The sequence below is a fragment of the Corvus kubaryi genome, unplaced genomic scaffold, assembly GCF_017639235.1.
Source record: "Corvus kubaryi isolate FWS band 111438036 unplaced genomic scaffold, C.kubaryi_AGA036_p1.0 137, whole genome shotgun sequence".
Lineage (NCBI taxonomy): Eukaryota > Metazoa > Chordata > Aves > Passeriformes > Corvidae > Corvus > Corvus kubaryi.
Window position 1 is genome coordinate 33,657,931 of NW_024580671.1, and position 13,376 is coordinate 33,671,306.

At 35.3% G+C, this 13,376-nt stretch overlaps 1 protein-coding gene across 9 annotated transcripts in view; it reads right to left on the reverse strand.

The window, feature by feature from the left end:
* CACNA2D1 (calcium voltage-gated channel auxiliary subunit alpha2delta 1) overlaps window positions 1-13,376 on the reverse strand; it is a 365,110-nt gene that overhangs the window by 114,230 nt on the left and 237,504 nt on the right. The gene's annotated exons all lie outside the window — the stretch shown is intronic.

Genomic DNA, 13,376 nt, shown 5'->3' on the forward strand with positions numbered 1-13,376 from the left:
AGAGTAAGGACAGCAAAGTGAATGTTAACATTTATGAGTTAGGTCATCTCCACAACTGACTTAAAATACAAGAAAATTCACATTTCAGCTAAACACTATGTTGCCAGTTACACAGAAACCTACATTCATGAAGCTGTCCTCCACCAATACTTGTTTTAATCAATCAAATAGTTTATATAATGAAACAAATATGGATTGTTTTAACATGTTCTGCAACTTTTTGAGAAATAGATATATTGAGAAACTTTAAAATTGAACATTAAATGATGAACATGTTCCAGTTTGGCCAGATTTAGAAATATATCCTCTGAGAGAAGGCAGGTCACAACCATCCCTCCCCCACCAGGTTTGGGAAAAATAAATTTTCCTTGAAGGAAAGTGAAGGAGATAAAAACTATTTATTTAACAAACACACAGGAAAAGGAAAATAATGCTAAGTAATAAAATCTCTCACTGAGGAGAAAAAAACTGGGAAAGTGTTCGAGTCCTCCCTTTGGTCTCCTCAGAGCTGGGGCTTGGCCCAGGGCCCGGCCCTCTGTGCCCCGTGGAAAGTCCTCCTGATGTGCTCTGAGGTTGGAGCAGTCCAGTAGAAAAGGGAGAAAATCAGAAATTCCAGGGAAGGAAAAAATGTTCAACTCTCAGTCTCTCTCTGGAGAAAAAGAAGCTGAACAACTGGCCAAAAGCTGACTGGGCAGCCGCAAGCCGGGCGCTTCCTCGTTCCCGTCTCGCAGCTGGAAAGAAAAGTCCCTATCTCTGTGTGACCTTGAACAAGCTACAAACTGCTTTGAAGAAGTTTTGCTCAGTTTTTCCTCCCCCCTCTCAGGCTCAGTTTAGAGGCATAGAAAGGCACAAAAATTAATTTCTGGGCATAGGGCAGCAGTATGGGATACACATCATAAAGCCACCCCAAGACTGCTACACTAAAGAGTCAATGGACTGGAGTCAGTAATCAATGAAATTTTATTATGATACAAAACACCTTAGGATATAGCTTATGATAAATCATGCTTTTCACCTCAGTCAGTTGTAAATATTCCATTAATTCTCTCCCATTCTCCTCCCCCTTGCCCCCCCCAGTCATATTAATTTTAGGCAATTTTAAATGCACAGGTAATTATGAAAAGCAAAGGCTTTTTGATGGTTTAGTCACTAATTCTTTCTTTTGTGTTTCCTAATGGATTGTAAGCAATGTTTCTTAAATTGAAGCACCTAGATCAGCAAGTCAAGAGTGGAAAGGGAACTAGAGGGAAAAAAACTTTTGCAAAGAGCTAAAGATGTAGTTATAAATCCAATGAACATTGCCACTGGCATAGAGATCCTTCTTACATTATGGCATTGTACACAGGAAAGAAAATTCACTTTGTCTTGCAAATGGGCAAGTCAAGCTGAAATAAAATCAGTTCACATTTAAGGGACCTGAGTGGCATTACAGTGCAAAATTTGGTATGTAAGTCCACATCCTAGCCCCTGCTACAATGAAAAAAAAAAGATAAAACTAAGAATGGATTGAAAGTTAACAGTTTACAGCCCATTTCCAAAGTGAGGCTTTTAAAAGGTACTAGAGAAATGAGATCACAACATTAAATTTTATAGGCTTGTTTTTAAAGGTTAAGGAGAAAATTGCTACACCATGTATTTTGCAGAAAGGTTTATCTGTTTTTTTCAGAGTAGTTTTAAGATATTACACTCTCAAGAGATAGCTTTTTGAAGAAATATCAAATTAAATTTCCAACTCTTGAGATTTCCTGTAAGCAATACGCTCATATTATATACCTCTCCCTCTGTAAAGTAGATAATTATAAATAAATATATGTTTACTTAAAGAAGAACATTTCCCTGAGATACCATAAAATGTTAATTATAATTTTAAAATGGTTACTGTTCAATTATGTCTTTTAGATCCTGTTAGACCTGCTGTGCAATTAAGCATTGTGTACGAACTTTCTAATCTTGACTTTGTATCAGATCTTGCTTCCAGAAGTGGCTCCATAAAGTCATTAGAAGCTCTGTCACTTAGGTAGACAAGACATTTTCGGCTTGATTTTGTTTCATGTTACTCTTTCCAGTTCAGAGGGGCTGGTACCAATCTCTTCACTCTCGTGGCCAGTGACAGGACTCGAGAAAAAAGCAAGGAGCTGTGTCAGGGAAGGTTTAGGGAAAGGTTCTTCAACGAGAGGGTGGCTGAGCACTGGAACAGGCTCCCCAGGGATGTGATCGCAGCACCAAGCCTGACAGAGTTCAAGAAGGATCTGGACAATGCTCTAAAGCCACATGGTGTGACTGAGGTGTCCAGTGCAGGGCAAGGAGCTGGACTTAATTATCTTGATGGGTCCCTTCTACATTCTTAGGTAGCCACTTCAAGGCATCACCATTTAGCATATTTTATGATTCTATGATTGTAATATCACCCAAAAAGAGTTACAAAGAGTTACATATGTATACATATACCTCTGCACATACACAGTCATATATGTAAATATATATCTTAAATACACACATACAAAAAAGGGAGACAGTCTAAAAATAACAAAATAACTAAATACTGAAGTGCTGAATCCATACACTGGAACTGATAATTTTAGCACCTTATTAGACTTGTTGAGATTAGGCTATAAAGTAAGAGAGAAGGATTACTAGATCTTGTTTGTAATATTTCTAGGAAAGCGATGATTTACAGTCAGATCTAAGAGTTTTATGATATTATTTAAGTCCCACTTTCCCCTTCCTCCTCTTCCTCTATAACTTTCTCCCAAAGACAAATACAACAGCTTAAAAAATCCAAGAATTTGCAGCAAAGGGAAAATCCAAGACCGTCAAATAGCCCAAGATATGAAGCCGGAATTTAAAAAATAAATAATATGGAATTCAAGAAAAGCAACAAGAACAGGACATCTTAACAGATGGAAACAAATAAATCTGGGAAAAGGCTACTAACAGTTTGTAATATATCTATTCTCAGGCACTGAAAAACAGATATTCCTGTGCCCCAGAAATTCCCAGTTAAGTGCCCGAGTCTCATTTCAGTATTAAACTGTAACAGCACACATGACAGGTTCAACATATATCACCTTCCTCTTAATTCACTTTCTCATTATGACAAAAAAATTGTGTTTGGAACAGAGACACAGTTTACTTGGTGGGACTGATATGCAAATAAGTGATTGTATGATCATTAAAACAATCATTCCTGGAGCAGTTTGCTATTTGTAATTCAAACTAGATCTGTTCATTCAGGTTTTTTGGGTTTTTTTTTTTTGTTTGGTTAGTCGGTTGGGTTTTTTCGTTCTATCTAAAAGTATACTGGATATGCACCCACATCTGTGTTAACTAATCCACTAATCAGTAAATGAGGAAAAGGGTGCTGGGAATTTTAGTTTGAATAATTTATTTTACTAAGTGTTTTTCCAAAACTTCTATTCATATTTTCTTTCTGCTAGAGCATAAACCTTGCACTTTAAAAAGCAAAGCTGTAAATCAAATCCTCTTTTTTTTTTTTTTTTCCCCTTTCTTTTTTTGGAGTGCAACATCACTGGTGATAGGGAACTTCACTACCTCTGAGTTCTGATTTAAAGCCTACAACCACGTATTAGAAACTTTCCAAAGAAAAGCAAGCAGACCAAGTCTTAAACAGCAAAAAACTATTCTTCAAATGGTTCCTTATAAAATATCCTGATTCTCAATTGGCACATAAAAATCAAAGCAGTGGTACTTTCACTAGCTCATAGTAGAGACATAGCACCTGTCAGAATACCCTAATTGGAGAGATAGTTTATATTAACCTCATTTACATAGTGAAAATTTATTTTCTGTTAAAAAAAGAAATGCATTTTACTAAAATAAAATGTTTAGAGGTGTTACAGTCACACTTCTGAATATCTACTTGTCTTTCTTTTGAGTTAACTTACATACAGGAAAGCGCTTTTGACTGATAATTGGCAGAAACTCTAATTGGAGAAAACTCTCCAATAAGCTTATTTTCAATTCTACTAAAAGCAGTCTTTGAAGATTGCTACTTCAGAGTACTTCAGCTGCTACCTTTCACATGATAGAAGCGAGATGAAAAAATAAAATTCATCATCACACAATATGAAACATGATTTTTTCTGGCTAGTTCCACTGAACTCCATCCATCTTTTCATTTTTTCCTTCTTCTTTATGATATGAGGTTTAGGGGCCTTGACAAGGAATGGATTCAATTTTCCCCTGCAAATGCAATCAATAAAAAGTAGGGAGCACTGCTGTGTTCTCTTTAAAAGAACTGGAATACGTTTCTGATGATTTATTCTATGTAGAGACTCTGGCCTGCATAGAAGACAGAGAACAACTTTATTTGAAAAGCCTGGGAGCTATTTCCGATATCTGAAAATATGTGAGCTGCTGTTCCCTGATGTGGCAGCTACACAGACACTGGGGAGAACAGAAGGGAGCTCCTTAGCAGTTCATTAATCTTCTTTTAATGTCTGGAATGTATTACTCTTCCATATCCTGCTTAATGAAGTTGTTCCTTTGATTTCTTTAAAGATAAAACTGAGTAGTAATTGTCATGATTTAAATATATATTTTCAATATCAAATATTATGGTATTTAAAAGTGGGCACAGAGGGACAATACTTTTTCGAGTGCACATTTTTGCATATATGTGTGCAGACACAGACACTTCCATCTGTAGCCATGTTCATCAGATAATAGAGAAAATCTACTGAAGGCATAAACCAGATTTCTTTATGACTTTTGCATTTCAGTATTTTTTTTAAAGATTACATTCCTTCATGTTTATGTTCAATTACACAGAATTTTATTCACTCTCCACTGTCACTGGAAAGTTGCACTCCTGTCTTCTCTTACATGGGACTAGGAAGGAACGGACATTTTATTTTAAGGTACTTTTAAATTAGATTTTTGCACTGGCTTATCCATATGTCTGTCTGTATTAGTATATACATATACACACATGCATTTTCTACATAACTCCCGAATATAATAAACTGAAGAACTGTTCTAGTAGTAACTTGAACTTCAACCCTTCGAATTTAGATGTGTGTTATAAGCCAGCTTCTTCTGTCTTGCAATAGCAAAACAGCCAAAGCAAAGGAAAGATTCTAGTGGCTTCAAAGTGAAGGTTTTCTCCAAGGTAGCTGGTCCTTTGAGTGGCACTGGAAACCTGAATATAGATATTTATGCTTTCCATAGAAAACCATAGGAAAGTGTCCAACTCAAAACAGTCATCCAAAGAAACTTTACAGCTGGTTAGAAAACAGTTAAAGGAGAGCAATAGGAAAATTTTGAGAGATAAGGGAACTGGGTAGTATTTTATCCACCCTCTCTTTTAGACTCTTAACTTTTACCAAAACAAGGCAAATGCCAAGGCAATGTATCTTTTTCACTCAAAGCAAGGGAGGAAAAGCAAAAATAGGTCTTTGAATTTAACAAACAACAGTTATTATACAGTGACATTTCCAATTGGATAGGTCATTACTTTATGTGATGCTCTGCTGGATCTTGTACATGTTACATATCTTCATACTTGTTACGAAATCTTGTTTTGAAAGAAGCATTTCCATTTCCTAACATATCATAATTTAAAATTAGTGGATGATCAGAACTGTTTGGGTAACATGTATTTAGTGGTGAATAAAGCCAAAGTACTAAAATACAATTTTTAGCATGTGGAGCAATTATTGAATCAAATAATTTCAATTTCTATCGAGTAGACATATCACACTCTCAATTAAAGGTATAAGTGATAAAATGTCATGTACTTTTTTTCCTTAAATGAACAACTTCTCCACTCCTCATTAGATATTTGACATTATGTCCCAGACACTTCTATAAATAATTTCATGAAGAAGTCACTGAAGTCTAGAATAATGTTGTGTCTGCTTCAAATCAAGTAAATTAATGCTATATGTTGTCTGCTGCCTGGCTTAGCTGCCACATGCTGATAGCCAGACAAGCACAGTAAAATCTCATTAAAATAACTAACGCCCAGGAGAAGGAAATGAGAATAAAAATGTCAAGAACAGGAAAGGGAGCTAAGCTTATAACTCAACAAAAAAAGAGTTAATACAATGCAGAGTCACAGACTCTTTAGTATACACTCATAATTATTCAACAAGTTGTTTATCTCTACAAAACACAAAAGACAATTATATTGTGAACTGCAACCCATTGTTGACAACAGCATTTGTGTATCTTACATGTTGCTGCCTTGCTTCCTCTTACCTCAAAACATACCAGGATGTATTCCAGAACGGAATAATACCCGATGGAAACCATACAGTACTGAAGGTTATTTTCTGGGAAGATGGCAAGAAGACAAAAAGTATGAAAAACACTGCTCATTAGAGTGGTTCTAGAGGACTTTTCAGATTTTGTACTGATATGCACAGTCTAAGAACCTGCTGATTCTTTATTTTTATTATTATAAAAATACTAATTATATTATTCACTATTAGTTTTACAGATTACTTCAAAGTAGGACCTCTATTTAGAAATAATTCCTTCCTTAAAAAAAACCCCAAACCCCAAAAAACTCCCAAAAAAACCCCAAGAAAAAATCCAAAGAGACGAGTATGTTGTGTTTTTATGGAAATATAAGGGATTAAATATCAAAAACCACCCACATATTTCATGTATTAACTCTGCTCTTCCTTCACTTTGCTCTAATTTTTTGTTAGCATTTCAAAGGATATCATAGTGACATTCAAATTAACTATACAGATATGCTTGAGCTTTAATGAAGACTCCTCTCTCTAAAAAAAATTAATTAGGTGTTAACAAAACCAAATAAAAGCAATCAAAAGACTGTCTGGAAATGCTGTTCTGGAATAACTTATTAAACTCTGTCTTCATTCTGCCAGAGTATCGCCACTTCAATAACTTTTTAATCACGAGAGCACCTTAAAAGATCAGTAAATCCCAAGCAGTAGCTGGGTTAAGTGAAAAGGAAAAGGGCTAGAACAGACCAATTCATGCAAAAATGCTCTATTTCTTACCTTATGCTTTCTGCTTTTTTTTAACCATTTTGCTGTTTTTCATCACATTTTGTTTTAATTGTAGTCTAAAAACAGCTAATTCAGAGCTGGATGCTATCCCCTGTTGGTTTTATGTAGATCACCTCTTAAAGTTCTTGCAGTTATTCTTACAACATACATAATGTCCATCAACACTTCCTTCTATCCTCTCCCCACCATGGCAAATTGGAAAGCACGCGTATCTCCAGTAAAAATAAAGATGTGTTAGTACAATTAAATAAAGATCACTCATCATATTGTTTGGGATTCTATAGGTTTGTTTAGTCCATCATGACAAGGAGATGAACTGCAAGTGGACAAAATGCTGAAAATGGCCGCTTAGATGGACTGGGAAGAACAGAAAATCTGCCTCCTGAAAGTAGACAGAGGTTCAGTAATGCAACCTAAAAAATGAGTCAGAAAGCAAGCCCACCTTCAAAAATGGGATGCAAGAGTAAGGATGGCACTGGCACAATAACAAATAGGTAGAAAGTACTTAAGAATAAATTAGAACAGGCAATTAGAAGGTCTCTTTTAGAGCAGAAGGTCCTAGAATGGTCTTTTGCTATGAGATACCAGCAAGCAGCCCAGATCTTTTAAGATCAAGCTTGATCAGTTTAACAAAGGAATGACATGGGCTAGCTAGATTAAGAATTGGATTTGTCAAGCAAAAAGCTGCCCTACTCTGATATGTCACCCTTTGTTACAAATAAAGAAAATGTCAATTTAGAAGCTTAAATTTAGTAACCACAAAAATGTATTTTATACAGAGTTAATGGCAGAGCAATAATTGGATGTAAAACCACTTATTCATCTTTAATTAATGAACATTAAATGCTTGCAAATAAACTATGGATATTTATTTGACTGCATATATATTTCTAAATAGAGTACATACATATTTATATTTTATATAATATAAAATATTCAAATTAATTATTAATATTTTATTGTAAAATTTATTTTCTTATATATGTAATATATGGAGAACACATATTTTAAGAAATATTGAAGTAATACAGAGGATTTGGTTAATGGATTCTAATCTAATCCCCATATAGATGAAATATTAAGGAATAGCAGGCTGGTTTATTTTATTTAAATATATCTCTGGCAACAGAAATCTAAGACACACCAAGAGTGAGGGGAATACAGCGCACAAGCAGGAAACGTGAGAAAAATGATGATGAGACAAGGTCTGTTTTATCACCTGAGCTGGTACAGATGTGACAGCTCCTGCTCCTCATCAATATTCCAACCAGCTCATGGATGAGCCTTACAAATTAAAAATAATGAAATTTCCACAAACATTCTTTTTTGTTGCTCTTCTTCTTCTTGTTGGCCAAAGCTTGGTTCAAAGAGGAGGTGGACTGATATTTTCTGAAATTCAACTACCCAAGGAAAAGTCCCCCTCTCCAACAGAGGAAAATCTGTACCATGTGCAACTGCATCATGCATTCTCAGAACAGAAAAACAGAATAGAAATTGTTATTCTTGGCCCTAGCATCATCATAAGTATTGTACTCTGACTGTTAAATGTGTGGTTTGGTGTTGTTCTCCAGATTACATAGAGGGAATATGAATAAAATTCCTCTCTCTTAAAGATCATGGGGCTATAAAGTACCAGAAAGTTGAAGGCTTGCTGCCTGTACAAACAGAGGTGTTCCTCACTCTGAAAGTTTCTCACTTCTATTTCTTGTTATAAAGGCTTACCCTGTTACTTTACAAGAGGAAAAACACACTAATTTTATTTCATCTACAGCATTTACTCTATGAGGAAGGATACACAGACTCCCAGTCCCAGTCCATTCTTCTGACATGCCAAGCTGTGTTCCATTCTTGGACTGAATCCTGGCCTCCCTGAAGTTAATGATAAAAATTTTACTTCCCAGGGAACTGATTTCATGCTTCATCTTCAGAACACTGTAACCCTTCGGTGTTCAGCCACTCTGTACACAGTATTTTGGCAGTCTGATGCAATAATCAGATGACAATATTAGGAGTTGGGCTTATTGCTTTAGACGTTTTAAGCAAATGCAAAAAAAAAAAAAAAAATCCTTATAAACCACTTCATAAGGATCCAAATGCCTTTGAAATAATAAAAATCTCAAAAGGTTCTTTGAGAACATAGTAAAATTAAGCTTCTTTGTAGTCATTTTTGTCTGCTTCCATGTCATGGGTACTCTCATGGGTATATATTAATCTGAATTTTCGTTATTCGCTACTTTAATCACTCAGTATAGCAGTTCTTTGTTCTACAATGTCCAGACGAAAATAAATTTTTGCAATCATGTGCTTGCTGAAGGTCTCCTTGTTTTTAATTTACTTTGTGAACATAAAACCACAGGACAAGGCAATAAAGTTGCAGAAAACTGGAATGGGATGAAGAAAGACACCTTATCTTACACCTACTTTACTGTTTAACAAGAAATTTTATCTTCTTATAAATACCTACCCTAATGGCCTAAAGTGTACTGCATTTTAGTTGCTTTAGCCTCCCATATTTAACTAACACTCATAATCCTTCCTGAATGTGTAAATACTGCATAAACAGAGCTCTTAAAATGAGAGAAGCTGCTGAGTTTGAAGTTTCTAAAGGCTTCTATATGGATTGTTTCCAAAACTAGGGAGAGAAAAATGTATTAAGGAGACACAGACACAGCTGGAGCAATTTCTATGGAGTGAAAAAATGCACATGGAAACAAATTAGTTAAAAATATATTATACAAAACCCTGAAGTCACACAGTATTTTAAGCAGCAATTTTCAGCTGAAGTCAGGGAGTAAGGATACAGCGTGCCATATTTCCCAGGATAAGGAGGAGGATATAAAAGTATGAATCTGGATTTAAAATAAAGTGGAGGAGTCATATCACATAGTGAAATAAACAAAACTTCAGCCTCATTCTTACAGGCATTTCTACACATATATAACTTCTGTATTTGATAAATGAAAGCAGCAAAACTGATTGCCAGCAGCTCAGCATCCACTAAATCTCACTGTGCTCTGCATCAATTCAGATGCATCAATTCAGGATGTACTCCAGGGAAATAATGGCCCAATCTGCTAATAACCCATTGCAGTAATTGTTTCAAAAAATGAAAAGGAAAGACTCAATGTTATTTTTTTTCTTTTTCATATAACTTTCAGAAAAAAACAAACAAACAAAAACAGCAACCGAAAGAACCAATGAAGCAACAGAAAGCTTCTTGTAAGAAACTCATTACTTTGTTTTCCTAACAGCATACTGGTTTCAGTGGCTTCACCTGTATCAGCCAGAAGTGCAGGGCAAAGGAATCAGGTATGTATATTGAAAAAGTTGCTACTGGGATTGCGATATTCATATACAGGATTTGGAGATTTTATTTTCTGCTACATCTGATCTGTGCTGTAGCCTGAATGCCCACTAACAGCAGACGTGGGCCAGGGGCACTGTGAGAGTGCACCTTTTGGTCAGGCTGCATCGGAGGGAAATCCAGCTGCCACTCTTGGAGATGGCTCAGCAATGTCAGCTGCAGTAACTTGGGCCCAACTGTTTTATTCCAAAGGGCGTTTCTGACCTGAACTACAGTCCTGACGTAGACAGCTCCAGCTCTCATGAAGCAGTAATGGCCAGATAAATCAGGCAGCTGAGAGTGAGAGCAACCTGCTCTCCGGTGGCAAAGAAGTTCACAGTCAACTGGCAACACTTAATTTCATACTCAAGAGTGTCATTGTGTCTCAAGCACACTGTCAGCTCACTATTAATTTATCTGTAGCAGCAGATGTATTTGGAACATAGCAATATTTTCTAGTATAACTGCAAGGAGAGGACACTCAACTTATTTAACAAGACGGGCCTGAACATAATAAAAAACAAACAAAACACATATTTTTACAGACATACAAAGAAATTGTAACACATTTAACAATGAACTTCTTATCTGAAAACAAACGGCTTCCTTGATACAAATATTCTGTAGACTAATGGCCAGCTTCCCACCTGTAGCAAGTGGACATATTTTCACTAAAGCCACTGTTATGTTATTCCAGTATATAATATGGAAACGAGACTGATTTTTATAAGTATTTGTTTCGTCATTATAACTTGCAGCCCAAAAGTAAAATTAAGGTACTTTCAGTGTCCAAAACCACTCCACATAATAGTTAAAATTTAATTTAGTAAGTTCTTCTAAATGTTTTATGCATATAGCAGTGGCTCAGAAAAGGAGACATCACCAGTGGAAAAGAAACCAGAGCTGGGCCCCTGGTTTATGGAAACTGATGTACCAATACTGAAGGCACTGGTGCTAAATCAATTTGATGTACGTGCTTTTAACTTTGATTCTAATGCTGACTTTCAGGAAAATCTTTGGTGCATCACAATCTTACTGAACACCTTCCTCAGCTATAGAACAGGAACAGTTTATTTATTCTCAACGTCAGCATCAGATTCAGTATTGAAATATAAAGCTCTTTAATGTCTTAAAAGTCTTTTGAATGATTTCTTGACATAATCTAGCTCTGTGGCACAAAAGCAGCTTTATGACATACATAGTTCCATATTGTTTATGAATCAACATCTGGCTAGCATGCTGCAGTTGTAAACTCACGTCATATGTAAAAAAATTACTTTGTGCATTTTTTTCACAGCCTCAATCCAAAAAATGGAGCAACAACTGATGCCTGTAGAGCTGTCAAACAAAACTCACTTTATGATGTCAACCTATGTAGTAGTTTTTCATTTAAGAGCTTCAGGCTTCCTATCAGTGGCAAAATGTAAAAAAAAAAAAAAAAAAAAAAAAAAAAAAACCCAAAAAACCAAACAATTTCTTTTGAATTCAAGAGAAAAAAAAAATTAAATGGCAAAAATATTTCTTTTTATTAAAATAAGACATACATATTTTTGCAGAAACAAACAGAAGGTTGTTTTATGCCTTCAGTTATGTACAAGAGAGAGACAAAAAACAGGCAAGATAGAAATGTTCTGGATAACAAGCTCCTACAAATTTACTTCATGGACAACATTTAAAGAAACATTGTAGGACTAAGCAAAGACAATTATTTTCATAGCCAAAGACAATTTTTCTCACAAAATGAGATTTCAGGTGCATGACCTAGTGAGTAACCATCGGGTATCTATCCCTTGTCTCCCTTCTTGACAGCTTATGCCACAGCAAAGCATAAGATACTGTCAAAGGCATCCAGTTCTCACTTTGTGACAACATACAACAAACCAGAAAAGCAGACAAGCTATCCATCATCGGCTGAGAAGAGTATAACCCCTAAGGCAAAGGAATGGAGTAGAAAAATGCTGCAGCTATGCAATTTGTCACAATTAATTACTTCATTATTAATGTATTATGATTCCATTTTGTTAAGTATGATCTAATCAAATAAGTAGAAATCTTTCATGTCTTGAAAATTTTAAAATGATAATTGAGACCCAATATATTTAGACAAATATGAGCAGGGGATGGAGGGAAGAACTCTATCAGTAGCAAAACAGAAGTTATTGGAGAGTTCTGCCCTACCCTTCAATTCCCTACTGTCCTCCCGGTTTTGGAAAAGCAAAAACAACTACTCAACATCCCTCTGCCTCTGACCTCTCTTTCCCTGTTTTCTGTGACAGATCAAATAAACACTAGTTTTGAAAACTGAAGGAAACTTTACTGACTAGAAATGGAAGAAAAAGTGGTGCAGAATGAACCTGATGCAGAAATGAAGAGACATTAATGAAAAATTAGCTGAAAAGGTGTGTTCTGTGCAGGTATGTAGGATATACCAAAAAGTGAAAAGAATTTATTTGGGAGATCTATAATTGGAAGGAAAAAATGCCGTATTTTGAGACAGTACGTCAAGAATAATGTTTGTGAGACAACAAGAAAGTGTCTCCTGACATTACCTTAACAATTAGCTCTGATTATTCTGAAAGGAAATGGGAAATAAGACAGTAACTCCATCCAATCAACTGAAACTGAGCTACTTGCAGAGGTGCACAAAAAAAATCTTTAAAAAACTATGTGTTTTGTACTATTTTCCATCATCAATCAAGAAAAGACATATAAAAATTATTTTAAATGCATATATACATGATTTGCAGCTAAATAAATTTTAAATATTCAATATCTTCTGGATTAGATGTTACATAATTTTGTAAATACATGGTTATATATGTGTACATATACATTTCACATATGTTTGCAAAAGCAGTGAGTAATCAGTTCAATCTATGGACGAGAGTAAAAATATAGTTCTCACACTGGAGTGGGAAGAAGCTGAGATAAACAGCTATTTAATTTTGCCTCAGGTTGCATTCAGCCCTACTCTAGGCTTTCATAAGCCATTCCAGCAATTTATATTTTGCTCATGATCTTGCTTCATC